Here is a 14,568-nt window from a genome sequence, read left to right as displayed (position 1 = left end):
TTGGAAAAGGAGTAGGCTGGCATGTGACTCATCCTACTCTGTTCCAAGCTCCCAGAACATACAGATGAGGTCATCTGAGCATCACTTGTAAAAAAGGTTGATTTGGTGGCATATTGGGATGGCTGCTTTATTAACATTATTCCTTGCTTTTCCTTGCACAGTTTGAGGTGGGTAGCACTGCAGTTCTTTTATAATAATAAATAATTTTATGGACAGGAAAAATGAATTTCAGGTCACAGTGGATGTAAGCTGGTGGCAGAGCTGGGATGGGGTACCTGGCTTCCAAGGCAGTACTGCTTCTCCCCACCTGCCTGCCTGTTTGTGCAACTGATCCATCTCAATTGTCCTCAGACACAGTCAAGTGCATTTTTCTCTTGCTATATTACCAACTGGATGGTACTTCCTTCTGATAACTCCTCAGGGGAAAAGATACAGGTTAAAAATAAATGAACTAGCTGTATCTCCTTATTCCTCCCCATCCTCTGACCACCCCAGGTGAGGGGTGAGAACCCTCCCTCTCCTGGGTGCTATTTGGAGGCAGCAGAGAGACTCCTGCCTACACCAAGCTGGTGGCTCCCTCAAGCCTTGACCTGATTTCCTGGGACACGGCCGCAAGGACTTGTCGTGGTGGGATGCTTTCTCCAGCAGCCTTGCCTTGTGAAAAGCCACCCCATGACTGTGCCGGAAGTCAGCTAAACTCTCTCTGCCAGTGAGAAGGTTCAAAACTGGCCAGAACCTCAGGGATATCTGAGCTATTAAGGGTAAGTGGATCCACTCCGAGGCCTTGTGAAGCCCACGTAGGATAAATGACATTTCTGTGGACTGCATGATGCATCTGAAGAGCCTCACAGAGAGAAGGAAGAGAGAGACAGCCCCCTCCTAGGCAGTTCATGTTGGTCAGGATTAGGACAGGCCAGGTTAGGCACCCCTTTTAGGGCAGAGGTGGAAGTCAGGAGGGCAGGACATTTAAGAAGATGAGAGGAAACTGATTGGAACTGAGAAGAAAGACTGCCTGGGGCTACTCCTGGGCCCGGTCTTCCCTAGGGGCTGAGTTCAAGGCAGGCCTCCTCTTCCCTTCAGCTAGAGAGAGAGGACCAGGAATGAAGGGAAGCCACTTTTCTGTTCCTTACGCAAAGGGCTCTCTCTCTATGCCCAGGTGAGAGTTTGTATTTTAGAAACATGGGTGCTGAGGTGCTGACTCAGGCAGAACCTATTTCCTAGATGACCTTGTGCAGAGGGCCCTGGGCATGGATATCTTCTTCATCTGGGCACAGGTGCCTTCACGTTGGCCAGATGTTTTCAAGGCTGTGACAGCAAAGCCAGGGGGCACCAACAGGCTGCCAACATCCTGTCAAGCCTAGGACTCAGGCTGCTTTGCCCTCTACCTGGGTGGAGGAGGGGGTAGGAGAGTCCTGTACACATATGAAAGGGCAGGTCAGACCCCCATGGGGCTGGGCGGGGGAGGGGGGCAGTTCTGAGACAGCCGAGGGCCTTTCGTCTCCCTTGACAACCCCCCACCCAAGATCACCTCCTGCTTAGTCTTGCCTTCATGCTCACGTGAGGGGCTGGGCTCAGGGGTGCACTTTAGGAAGAAGGCTGTCTGCCCACCAGTCCTCTCTTTCCTACACACGCATACACACACACACCCCTGCAAGATCTCCACTCTTGACTGACTCTATCAGCCCAGCCTCATTTCCTTGCACGGCAGGGCCCTTGGAGCCCAGCACCGAGCTGGTGGTGTGTGCTCTAAAAATAGCTGTGTCCGACGTGATGGATGGGGAGTCTTGCTCTCCTTTTCCTGCCTCTGCGCCGGGGTCTGAATCATGTTGGGAAATGACATTCTGTTAACACAAGCACTTCTGCTTCCTCCCATGCTCTCTCCTCATCCGGTGGGGGCCCTGGCCTGAGACTGACTTTCAATGTTTAAAGCCTCCCTGGGGGTTCCATTCAAGACCCTGATCCATCCACTGACATTAAGGAAAGCTGTGGCTAGAAAAGGAGAGAAGCTTCTTGTATCTCCCTGGGGATGCTCAGGATGCGTTTACGTACAGACATGTCCCCACCTGACTCCTTCAAAAGAGGACCAGAGCACCAGATGCTCAGGTCCATAGTGCCTCCCACTCCCAGGGTCAGGAATTGCCTCAGCCCAGCCCCTGGCAGAGGCAGCCGCTCAGTAAGGACCACAGAAAGGCAAGTGAGAGGGGCCTAGACAGATGACCCCTTAGCCACCTGCTTCCATCAGAGAGGGGCTCTGATGCCACCTGCACCCAGGCTTGTTGGGGACCTGACTTCTCAGCCATGCAGGGGAAGCATTTTTGGAAATCTATTTTAAAACTTCCCCAATTCAAGGCAGTTTGAGCTCTCTTGACCTTGTTCTAAGTTCTGCAAGGCCACAGATCCTGCTCAGCTTATCTTTGCTTCCCCAGAAACCCAACCCCAGTGCCCAGCTCAGAACAGGTGTTTGAGAAGTTTGTTTTGGCTTCAAAGGAATAAATAACACCTAGAGGGTCTCAGTGGGAGAACCTGAGTCATTTACCTTTGAAAGAACAAAGTCGGGGCCTCTGATCTGGAGAGGTTCTCTGAAGCCCACGTGATGGTCCAGGAGAAAGATCATTTCCTACAGCTGAACTTCAGCCTCGCTTCCAGCCTAGCTCAGTGCCGCTTGGGAGCCAGGGATTCTCCAGAGCAAAGGACCTGACAGCTCATCCCCCCAGACAGAAACCAGGTCCTCCTGCAAAGCCGCTCTTCTGGCCCCTAAGTCTCACTTCTATTTTCCTGCATGGATTTGTATGGGATCTTGGATAATGGAGCCTGTTTTAAATGATCTTTTTGACCCCCTATTGAATGGATCCCCTTAACCTTTAACCAGTTCTCAAAAAGACAAAAGCTTTGGACTTAAGCAGTAAACCCATAATCAGAAGTCGAGGAAATCCATATTTCTCAGTCACGGGAGTTTCACTGTCATTGTCGGACTAGGGCAGGATATAACCAGCACTCAGGCATGTGTTACCCACAGACCCCCACGTGCTCATCTCTCCCATCTGTGTGTCTGCACATGTGCAGGGCGCTGGGGACAGGTCTTAGCAGCCGCCTGGAATCACACATGTGCCTGCCCTGGAAGGAGGTAGGGAACATGTGGATCTGAGAGTGTAAGTCCACACCCCTGAGGAGGCCGGGAGAGATTCCTGAGCTGGCAGTGAAGGGTGGCAGCCAACAGGCCCACAGCAGCTGGCAGATGCTGCCAAACAGGTGGGAACCCAGAAAGCAGAGGTTCAGATGAGCAAGAGGCCAAGATGGGAGGATCTCTAGGGCAGAGGGAGAGACAGATGTCACAGGAGACTCTCAGATCCTAAAAGTGGGGGTATAAAGACATACACCTTCTGGGGGCCAGAGATTAATGGGGAAAGGGAGGGTATTGGGGCATGGGAAGGAGCAGAACTTGGCTTCAGCTGGGGCTCGACCACCAGCTCTTGAGGTGACTTTAGGTATCTTCATCGGTAAAATGAGAAGGCAGGATTGCTCTCCAATTCTGTGATGCTGACGTACTTTTGTATTTACAGATATGGCAGGAATTTTCAGCAAAAGGAAGAGGAAAGCTGCTGTGGCTCACCTGGTTGGTGGTGGAATGGCCCAGGAGGCTCCTAAATAGAAAGCATTCCTTTGCCTTTTCAATTTCTTGACTCTTTCCCTGTAACTTTTTGTAATGGGTCAAAGGCACTCATTCTTAGAGGACCTGGACTCCATCTTGGTGGTTAGAGCCCCATTAAATTCTACCCATCACCTTCCCCGGTCCCCTCCCTCTTCTCTGCCTAGCTTCCCATAAACTGTTTTTTGCCCCTGACTTCCTTCGCTTCTGTGTGAGTAGGGAGCCTTCTCTTTGGGTTCTCTGGGCCTTCAGTAGAGGTCAGTTTGGATCCAACTTCAGAAGGTCCCCAGGCTCCTCAAGGGTGCTCTACCCTGCCCTCCCCCTACAGGAACTTCTTACAGGTATGTTCTTAGTTTGAGGCATCTCTTCCCCACGTCAGCTTCTCTGAGGCTCATGTCCTTGCTTGCTCTCCAAACTTTTTTCGTGACCACTCCCTGAAGACCTTCCCTGAGTCAACTCCTTCTCACAACTGACCTTCCCAATATTTCTTGTTTGGACATATGACTCATTGTATCTTTTCCTTTTTGGTCTTGCCTCTTCTCCAAGACTTTCATTTTCTATTTTTATTCTAGCTCTTACAGTGATCATCAGAGATTAAAATATAGTGTCTCACCGAGGTATCACCAAGGAAAAAGAGATCAAGCAGACCTAAACAGCCCTGCCCAACATAGTTACTACAATGGAGAAAAGGTTTCTGCACCATCCCAAGAGTCTGGGGAACCTTACCCCTGTGGGTTAGGATGGTTAGTAGACCTCGGGGATGTTTTTAGAGTGGAGCCAAAGTTCACCTTCAGGATATTTATAGAGGCCACTAGAAATCTCCAGTGCTGATAAATGCAAAGCATTTGCACGCAGTACTCGCTTGCTTTTGCTAAATCCTCTCCATTTGTAGGAGTAACTCCCTTGCTGAGGGTTAACTGCTCAGGAGACTTTTGATCTGCCTGTGAGAAAGCAACCCAAGTTGATCCAGCAGGCAGCCCAGTCAGCTAGCCATCTCCTTTTCCTCTCTGCTTCTAGATGACATCCAAACAGCCCTGTTCTGATGACTGCCAGAAAGTAACTATGCTAAAATTAAAAACCATGGAAGTTTTTGCAAAAAAAAATGCTTTTTAAATAAAACTTAGGTCCTGTAACTTAGCCTTTCCCTCCATGAGGTAGACTTCTAGGAGAGCTGGTTTTACTGCCATAAAGATAAATGAAAGGCTGAGTGGGTGTGAGAGCACCTCCCCGGGCTATGGCTGGTGACTTGACAAGTCATTTATTCCAGGGCACAGGCTGGCTTCCTGCCAGGCCCTCCAGCGTAAGCCCAGCCAAGGAGAAAGCAGAATGAGGTGGCTGACCCCCAGCAAGGGTCCTCTGCTTCCAGCGAGGGCCTTCCAGCATCTGGTGGATGTGCACAATTAGTAATGCTTTTGAGGATAATGACTTGGCCTCATGGAAAAAGGAGAACTGGTCCAAGATAATGTCTGGTAAACTTTGACATTCCACCCTGAAGTGATCGTACACTCATGTAGAATCACTAAACAGCTGCACGATCATATTACAGACCCTTCTTCAAGAGCCAACTTGTCATTGAATCCATCCCCAAATTCCAGATTTTCTCAAACAAAAGGAGCCCTGATGTGGAAGAAGCTGCAATCAGCCAGATGGAAGAGAGGTGTGGATTGCCAAGATTGGAAGTACCCTGTAAGATGTTTTGGCCCAGTCCCCCTCATTTTGTACATGAAAAAAACTGAGGTCCAAAGAAGAGAAGAAATTTCCCTAAGTGGAAGAACCCAGACAAGAGAATGGAACTCTTGAAACCCCCAGACTGAGGTGTCCACCTCTGAGGGATGGACAGACCTCCTTGACCCCACTTCTTAAAAAATCTCTGAGGGTGAAAGTCTAGGCCAGAGAGGGTAGTGATGGAATCTCTTTAGTGAAAAGAAATGAAGTTGTATTGAAAGAATCTGCAAAAAGGAGAAATCTTGCAGCCGTAGGGAGGAGAGGGAGAGGAGGTGGTGGCAAAGCCCAGGTTTTACTAAACCATACGTTCTAAGTGAAGCTAGTCTGGGATGCTGCTGAGAACGTGTATCATGGAGGTGTTTCCAGAGGACCAAATAGAAAAGAGCAAATAATGTCACTCACTTAGTAGCAAGTCTTAAGTACCTACTTTGTGTAGGACACTTTGTGCCAGATACCACAAGATTAAAGGTGAAGTGTGGCAAAGAGTAGTGGTTCCAAGAGCCTTTCTTGTGCTCATTAATGACAGCGTTTTTACAGATACACACACACATATGGATGCACATGAAGGCATGGAGCATTTCATAATGTTCAATCTGTTCTCCTTCTGAGATCATGTCCTGTCTTTTTGCCCATTGTTAATCCAACTTTTTCACTTCTTAACAATAGCCTCTCAATAAAATGTTGGCAACCCAGTCGGGGTTCTCTTGAGTGTTTTTGAAACTGCATTGGTTGATGAAATCCAAAAGTCTGGCAACCATGGCTGTGGCTGAAAGGACATGGGCTCCAGGGACAGACCGACATGGAATGGAATCAGGGTTCAGCTATTTATTCACTATGTGACCTTGGGAAAGCGTCTTAACACTCAGACTTCAAGTTTCCTTCCTATGATATACAAGTCCCCAGAATAGTAGGGACTTCCTATGGAAGTACTCACAAAAGTTACTGCCCATCTCTTAGAAGTATTTCATGTGTATGTGCACCTATGTTGTATGAAGTGGTATATGGGAAATGAGAGATCTTCAATAGCCTCTGCTCTCAAAGACTTAAAAATTTTGCTGGTGAGATAGTCTACCTCACCAGAAATTGTGGGAGAGATGTGAAGGTTAGCATATCTTTCTCCCATTCCTGAACAATTTCTTTGGTCTGGTAACAGTGACAGAATTTTCAGATATTGCTTTCCACAGTTCACATTATATTGTTTTTCCATGGCTGGTTTCAGTTTATACTAAGGCTCCCTCAAAACTCATAAAGTTCCCTTTAAAACCTCATAAAATTTCACCTGTGGATGTTTATTGCCCACAGGATGTGAGCTATGTCCATTTAGTTTTGATAGATTTACCATTATTAAACTTGGGCCCCCATTTCCCACCAGCCTTATGAAGATAGCTGCCTTCTGATTTAGCATAGGAGGCTCTCCTGCTTTGTCCCTCAGTGAAGAAATATTTCAACTCCCTAGAACTGAGGTTGGCTCATGGGCAATGATTCTTACTCCCAGACTCCTAAGGTCCAGGAGTTTGCTCCAGCTCTGGGTGGTGAATGTTCTCCATGAAGGTCACCATGCTTTCCCCACCCTCTCCAGGCAATTCTCAGATGCCATTCCCAAGAATTCATCTACTAGTGTTGATGCACTGACACAGGGATTGGCATTTGAAAGATGAAAAGAAACTTAAAGATGTTCTTGCTAAAGTCAAGGGCAATTCTCAAGTGCATAAAAATAATCCAAAGTAATTCCTTTGGATTCACCTCCCTGAGACATTCATTCATTGGCTATAGTCTTATATAACAGTCCTATAAACATTTGCAGAAAGATATCATGTTTCTCTGTTAACCTCTTTTGCAGGCCAAATACCACAAGGTCTTTGCATCTGACTTTAAAGATCTGGTTTCCCGTTTCCTTGTCATACTGGTGAGTCTTCTTTGGGGTTTCCCTTTGGGTGTGTGTCTGATTCACACTGGAGTTAAAAATTATCGTTGAGGCATATTGAAGTCTCCATGGCTCAAGATCCTTCTTCCCAAGATAAAGAATGGACCTGGACCTATGGAGGCAGTTTAGGGTTGACCAAAGATTTCTCAAGGTTCACACTAAATTCAGACCCTGGCCAACTAAAGACCAACTCTGAAAAGTCCAAATAAACAGAATCCCAGACCAGAGAATCCAGAACAATCTGGAAGTCTAGGCCACAGGGTCAAAATCAAAGAAAGAGTCCAGTGATACCCACTGGGATAATGTGGAAGGAGGAAGTGGTCACCTGCAACTGAAGGTAACTCTAGTCCCTAAGCCTGGATATGATTGACATGTGGGAGGCTTGGGGAGGGGGAAGCTGGAGGAGCTGTCTGAGTCAAGAATTTTTATTTACTCTGAGCTTCAACAGAAGATAGGGCTAAAGCTGCTGACCTATCCCTTGTCTGTATTATAAGGATTCCTTTGCTTGGAAGGCCAGACATCCAACTAATCTTGTCTTAAGCACAAAGATTCCTATAACTGCAAAGTGCTGGTGCTAAGGGCAGCTTCAGCTTCAGGGACTATTGAACCCAGGTGACTTCACCTCTCAGCTCTAAGTTGATGTTCCTCTCAGACAGATCTTCCCAAATGGTAGCTTCTAGCAGCTTTCATTCACCTCTTCTCAGCTTCAAATTCAGCTGAAAATGAACTTGTATTTCCTATGAATTTAACACAAAATCCCAGAACTGGGTCATGTGCACATTTCTGGAAAGGGGTAGATGTCTAACTATGTAAGGCAGAGAATGATGGAGAGGTGATTTCCCAGAAGAATTCTGGGGAAGCATAGCTGGCAGATGTCTACCACTCTGGATTAGCTCTGGGTCTGGGGATACTGCCCAGGATGGGACAATGGGAACAGCTGGCAGTGACAATGGATTAAAGATGTCTGCAGCTGGAAGGCCTCCTTTATCAAAACTCAACCCAGCATTTCAGACATGGTCCAACTAGTGAGGGGCACAAAGGGAACCATCTCCTTATTCCAAGTCCTTTAATAAAATTCCAGGTCTGAATTGCACATGCCCTTCTGAAGCTTCAACACTCCTTCTGGACACTCAGGTAACATCCCTAAATCCTCTGCACATGAATTGTCATTAAGGTATTCCATCTCTACCCTTTCTCAGCCAGGGTGTTGTACCTTCAGGATTTTGCTTTTAACTCAATCCCTTTCTGACATCAGGGGACATTTTCTGAGGTGAATAAAGAGCATTTTAAGCAAGCCTGCCTCCCTTCATCTTTCTCTTTCTCTGGAAGTAATCACAACAAAGCCTCACCATAATTTTAAAATTCAAGACTTGGCTCAGTTTGGTAAGCCAGGGCCTGACTTGGACCTCAATGCCAACATGGAACTCCGCTCAGCCTGGAACCCTGCTGAGTTGTTTATCTTCCTGATCTCAATCTCAACACTCCCTCTGTAGGCTTTCTGGGGGAGGGGCACTGCTCAGAGTGGGGGCTTCTAGGAGAAACTGAGTGATTTCTTCTCCCTTTCCCCTCTGGGAATGCCGCCTTCCTCTTTTTAGAAAGCAAGAATCTTATCCTTCCCTGTTCTCCATTTCAACTCTTTCATTCAAGCTGGAATCATTCCTGATGAAGTAAACTCAGAGGTGACAATCATATATGGGTCCATTCCTCTGCCTCCTCCTACTCTTGGCTACCCCCAGGCTAGAGAGTCTGGAAAGCCTCAAATGATTCAGAAAGTGAGCTGAATGGGTTCTTCATGCTTCACATTTGGTGCCAGGAAGCAGAGCAGTGGCTGATGCAAGAATTGGACAGAGTAGGAGTTAAGCTTTAAAAAAAGATAAAAAGAACTCAACCATAACCAAGGACTCCCACACAGAACACTTAGAAGAAGCACTCAGCGGAGGACCATGCATGGCTTTGGAGCTTTAGTTGCTGCTGGAACACAGTGAGGGGCAGGGCTCTGCCTGCAGGGTGTGCTGGGTCAATGCTACAGGATGCCCTCTCTGGGCCTGGGGCCATAGAAAAGGAAGTGGCACCATCAGGCAATTGGGGCAGTTGGGATAGGGCTCAGCAAAATCCTGAGGTATGGACAAGTGTCACTTACCACATCCACAGGTGACAAGCAGGCAGCTATAGGGCAATAACTTGCATCCATGCTATTCATCAGCATGCTCAGTAGATGTGTACATCTCAGTGCTGGTGGCGGCCTACAGCCATGGTCTTTGGAAGTGTTCCACCCCCGTCCGTGGAAAAGACTGACTGGGTCACTGCTGACTCCACCTGTTTCCTTGAATCTGCCAGGACCACCTGCTCCACCCTAGCCACTGGTCTTCTGCTCATCGCCCTCCCATGCAGCTCCCCACCCTGGGGAACTTCTCTGGTTTCCCTGGGAGCAGGGGCTAAAGTGGGGTGGTCAGTTTCTTCCTAGTCAACGATGAGCACAAACTCTCCATCCTGTTCCCTTCAAGGATACCCTCTTTGATACCATGATCCTTTCCTCTTTCAACAAAACTCTCGTATAAATATTAATAGAACAATTTGGTTTTCAAAACTATTTAATTTGTAAGTTAAAAAAGAGACATTGTCTTTTCCCCCTTTGCATTCTTGTTTGAGCAATCATAATTATCCCCCAAATGACATAGATATCTCAAGGAGTATTAAGACTGAGAAAATGAAGACAAGAAAAGCATGACGACTGATGTTTCGCTCTAAATTGGTTCTTTGCAACCAAATAATCTGAGCAGAAAACTAACCTTCACAAATAATCTCTCTACTTTTTTTTACAACTATATTGTTGTGATGTTTGTCACCTATGATACAATTCACTCATCTAAAGTATGTGATTCAACAAGTTTTTGTTTTATCATATTCATAGAGTTGTCATAAGTGATCTTTCAATACAAACAGTGCTTTAGGAGAGTAGCTACTGGGGCAATGGTACACATTTTTTTTAAGAGTCTACAAAAAGTCCAACTCGGACACACTTAACTGCCCCACACATTAATAAAATCCAGTCCAGGTATATTTTCAGGCATAGACACAAAGTCAGGATTAGGGGAAGAGGGGATACACACTCTTTAATGAGCCTGGTCCCTGACACAGATTCTAGTATGTATCTTTACAAGAAGATTTTCCGTCTAGCAGAAGATATTATCCCCTTTTTCAAATGAACTTAAAGCCACTCAGCTGAAAAAAATAAAGAAATAAAATGAAGTCATTTATGGCTAGTAAGTGGCAGAGTTAGAGATTTTAATGCAAGTCTATATGAATCCCAAAGAAGGGCAGTGCCAAAGAATGTTCAATACAACAGCGCTCATTTCACATGCTAGCAAGGTAATGCTCAAAATCCTTCAAGCTAGGCTTTAGCAATACATGAACTGAGAATTTCCAGATGTGCAAGCTGGATTTAGAAAAGGCAGAGGAATCAGAGATCAAATTACCAACATCTGTTGGATCACAGAGAAAGCAAGAGAATTCCAGAAAAACAACTACTTCTTCTTCATTGACTATGCCAAAGCCTTTGACTGTGTTGATCACCACAAACTGGAAAATTCCTCAAGAGATGGAAATACCATTCCACCTTACCTGCCTCCTGAAAAACCTATATTCAGGTCAAGAAGCAATAGTTAGAACTGGACATGGAACAACAGACTGGTTCCAAATTGGGAAAGGAGTACACCAAGGCTGATACTTTCACCGTGCTTTATTTAACTTATATGCAGAGCACATCATGTGAAATGCTGGGCTGGATGAAGCACAAACTGGAATCAAGATTGCCGGGAGGAATATCAATAACCTCAGATATGCAGATGATACCACTCTAATGGGAGAAAGCAAAAAGGAGCTAAAGAGCCTCTTGATGAAGGTGAAAGAGGAGAGTGAAAAAGCTGGCTTGAAACTCAGCATTCAAAAAACTAAGATCAAGGCAACTGGTCCCATTACTTCAGCAAATAGATGGTGAAAAAATGGAAAGTCTACTTTTTGTAGACTTTATTTTCTTGGGCTCCAAAAGCACTATAGACAGTGACTGCAGCCATCAAATTAAAAGACTCTAGGCTCCTTGGAAGAAAAGCTATGACAAACGTCGATAGCATGTTAGAAAGCAAAGACATTACTTTGCTGACAAAGGTCTGTACAGTGAAAGTTGTGGTTTTTCCAGTAGTCATGTACTGATGTGAGAGTTGTGCTATAAAGAAGGCTAAGAGCTGAAGGATTGATGCTTTCAAATTATGGTGCTGGAGAAGACTCCTGAGAGTCCCTTGAACAGCAAAGAAACCAAACCAGTCAATCCTAAAGGAAATCAGCCCTGAATATTCATTGAAGGACTGATGCAGAAGCTGAAGTTCCAGTACTTTGGTCACCTGATGGAAAGAGCCAACTCATTGGAAAAGACCCTGATCCTGGTTGACCCTGACAGGACAGGAGAAGAAGGGGGCAACAGAGGATGAGATAGTTGGATGGCATCACTGACTCAGTGGACATGAGTTTGAGCAAACTCTGAGAGATAGTGAAGGATAGGGAAGTCTGGTGTGTTGCAGTCCATGGGGTCACAAAGAGTTGGACACGACTGAGTGATTGAACAACAATGCCAATGCTGTATATTGTCACCCTGCTTATTTAACTTATATGCAGATTACATCATGAGAAATTCTGGGCTGTATGAAGCATAAGCTAGAATCAAGATTGCTGGGAGAAATATCAACAACCCCAGATATGCAGATGATACCAGCTAAAAGAAGAAAGTGAAGAGGAACTAAGGACCCTCTTGATGAAGATGAAAGAGGAGAGTGAAAAAGCTGGCTTAAAACTCAACATTTAAAAAACTAAGATCATGGCATCCAGCCCCATCATTTCATGGCAAATGGATGGGGCAACAATGGAAATAGTGACAGACTTTTATTTTCCTGGGCTCCGAAATCACACTTCGAAACCTTCAGCCCATGGGGTTGCAGAGTTGGACACAACTGAACAACTGAACAACAAACAACAACATGAATCCAAGGGCATTCTGTCCACAGCCACTTCTCCTGCCTCACAACAGCCTCTGAGGCCAAAGGATGGTATGAGAGCTGTTTTAGAAAAGTTTCTGAACTTTTCTACTATTCAGGGACCCCCTCAGGGGAATTACATAACATTTGCTCCCAGGGTCACCTGAGCAGTCTGATCCCCATGGGGAAGCTGTCTACTGGCCAGAGCAGATTTTCTGGGAAGCTGGCAAACCTAAACCTGCAGGACCCTTTAAGGTCCAGTAGCTACTGTTGCATTTGTGATTGTATAGCCTTTACTTCTGAGAGGATCCCCCAAGTGACATGAACTTCAAACTCCATCAAAGCTGGATCCACCCCCATCCAGAGCGCCTTTCTTCTCTCGCAGGCAGAACTCCTCCCTCCCTATTCGTGGGGCATCTATTCTTTCCTAAGTGTTTCTTCAAATGCCAGGTTTCTTGGTCCTGAGTGCACCCACCCCTTATTTGTCACCTTAACCATCATCTTCTGCACCTCAAAGCACTGTTCCCCAGGAGGGTAGACTGGGTGTTTTAGGTCTCAAAGGGTGTTCAAATGTTTCAGGAAGCCAAGAGGGAGAAGCACATTATCAGTCATCAGACCTCAAAGGTCAACTGAAATGTCAGCTGGAGCCTCCCAGGGCTGCATTGTACCTGCTCTTGCGGGGACGCTTAGTGCTGTACTCCTCAGAAGCCTGCCTGGCAAACACATCCATCTATGATTAATCAGAACAAGGAGAAACAAAGTCATCTTAATGGATCATTTAAAAAAGTCATTTAATTGCCTGGAGACCAAATCTTTTAAAAGCAAATGTTTAGGCAGAGGCTCTTGGAAACAAAATATTGAGAATCACTCCTTTAAACCTTCTGTCTCCGGAACGATCAGCCTCTTCACCAGCAGAACAGATCCCAGACCCAGCAGCAAGCAATTCTTAGCGTGTTAGGTAAGATGGGGCAGAAGACACACTCCCTTGCTGCAGGACAGTCTCTCCCAGTGTGGGGCTCTCAGAAGGCTCTCTTGGAGGGAGACTGATGGGTTATATTTGAAGGAAGTTATGGCTCCTGCAAAACCCCTTCTGTTGCCCTGGACTCTGCTCACACAGCCTGGCTCTCCAGGTGGTAGGAGAGGCTGTCTGAGCCTGGCACGTGGTTTAAGAATAGTTCATCTTTTGAAAAAACTCAAATCTAGCCTCCCTCTCACCCCACATAATCTACTCTGGAAATGTTCATTGGCCAGAAGAAAAGAGCAAGAGAAGGAAAAGGAGAGGAGCAAAGAGTAAGAAAGCATGATAATGAAAAGCAAAGAAGAAAAGTGGGGCAGGAAGATAGAAGAGAGACACAGAGTTAGATGAGGAAAGGGTAAAGGGGAGTGTGATCAGTCCCACCTAAAATCAATAAGGTCAGTGAGAGAGCTATGGCAAACCCTCAGGAAAGGAGAATGTGCCTTTCCCTACAAATGCACGATGCCTCCTCCTTCCCAGGACTTCTCTCCCCCTCCGTCTTCATTCCTAGAACCCACTTCTCCAACACACAATGCTTGTTTCTTCCAGCCAATTTGGGGGAGTCCTGTGAGATGACTCGGGTTTTTCAGGATCACAATGGGATTTTGCAAAACCCAAACAACACATAGTGGAGACGTTGCTCAACTGATTCCTCAGATACCACCACCTGGGGTAAATGAGGGCCAGCTGTTGAACAGCTGGGCCACATCAGCACTCAGCACCAGAGGTGAAGCAGAGCAGGAATTCAGCCAGATAAGAGGGACCTCCCGGGCAAGACAAGCGCAGTGGGAGCCTGGCAGAGCCTGGTGGAGCATCAGTGCAGACCCTTGGCCTGGCTTTTCTTCGACTTTCCAGTTGTATTGTAAATACACTCATATAAAAATAAGTACCACTCTACTTTTGTATAACACTTTATAATTTAAGCATTTCCCATGCATTGTCTCATTGGATCCCTCAGCATTTAAAATTGTTTAAAAATTAGCTAATGTCAGATGTATTTATAATTCTCCCCACCCAACCCACATATTTTCCACAAACATTGTCTCTCACTTTCTAATAAATGCAGCACATGCGAAAAAAAAAAAAAATTTTCCTTTAACCTTTTTCTCTGTTTTTTTTTTTTTTCTAAAGCAGTCTTTCCTCCTCTGGCCAGTTCTCTTGACACTGTAATTACTGGTTTTTACAATTTTGCTTTCCTGTCTACATCTCCAAGATTGTAAGCCTTTTGTTCCTT

Source organism: Cervus elaphus, chromosome 11 (assembly GCF_910594005.1).
Source record: "Cervus elaphus chromosome 11, mCerEla1.1, whole genome shotgun sequence".
Classification (NCBI taxonomy): domain Eukaryota; kingdom Metazoa; phylum Chordata; class Mammalia; order Artiodactyla; family Cervidae; genus Cervus; species Cervus elaphus.
This window is presented reverse-complemented; position numbering follows the sequence as displayed.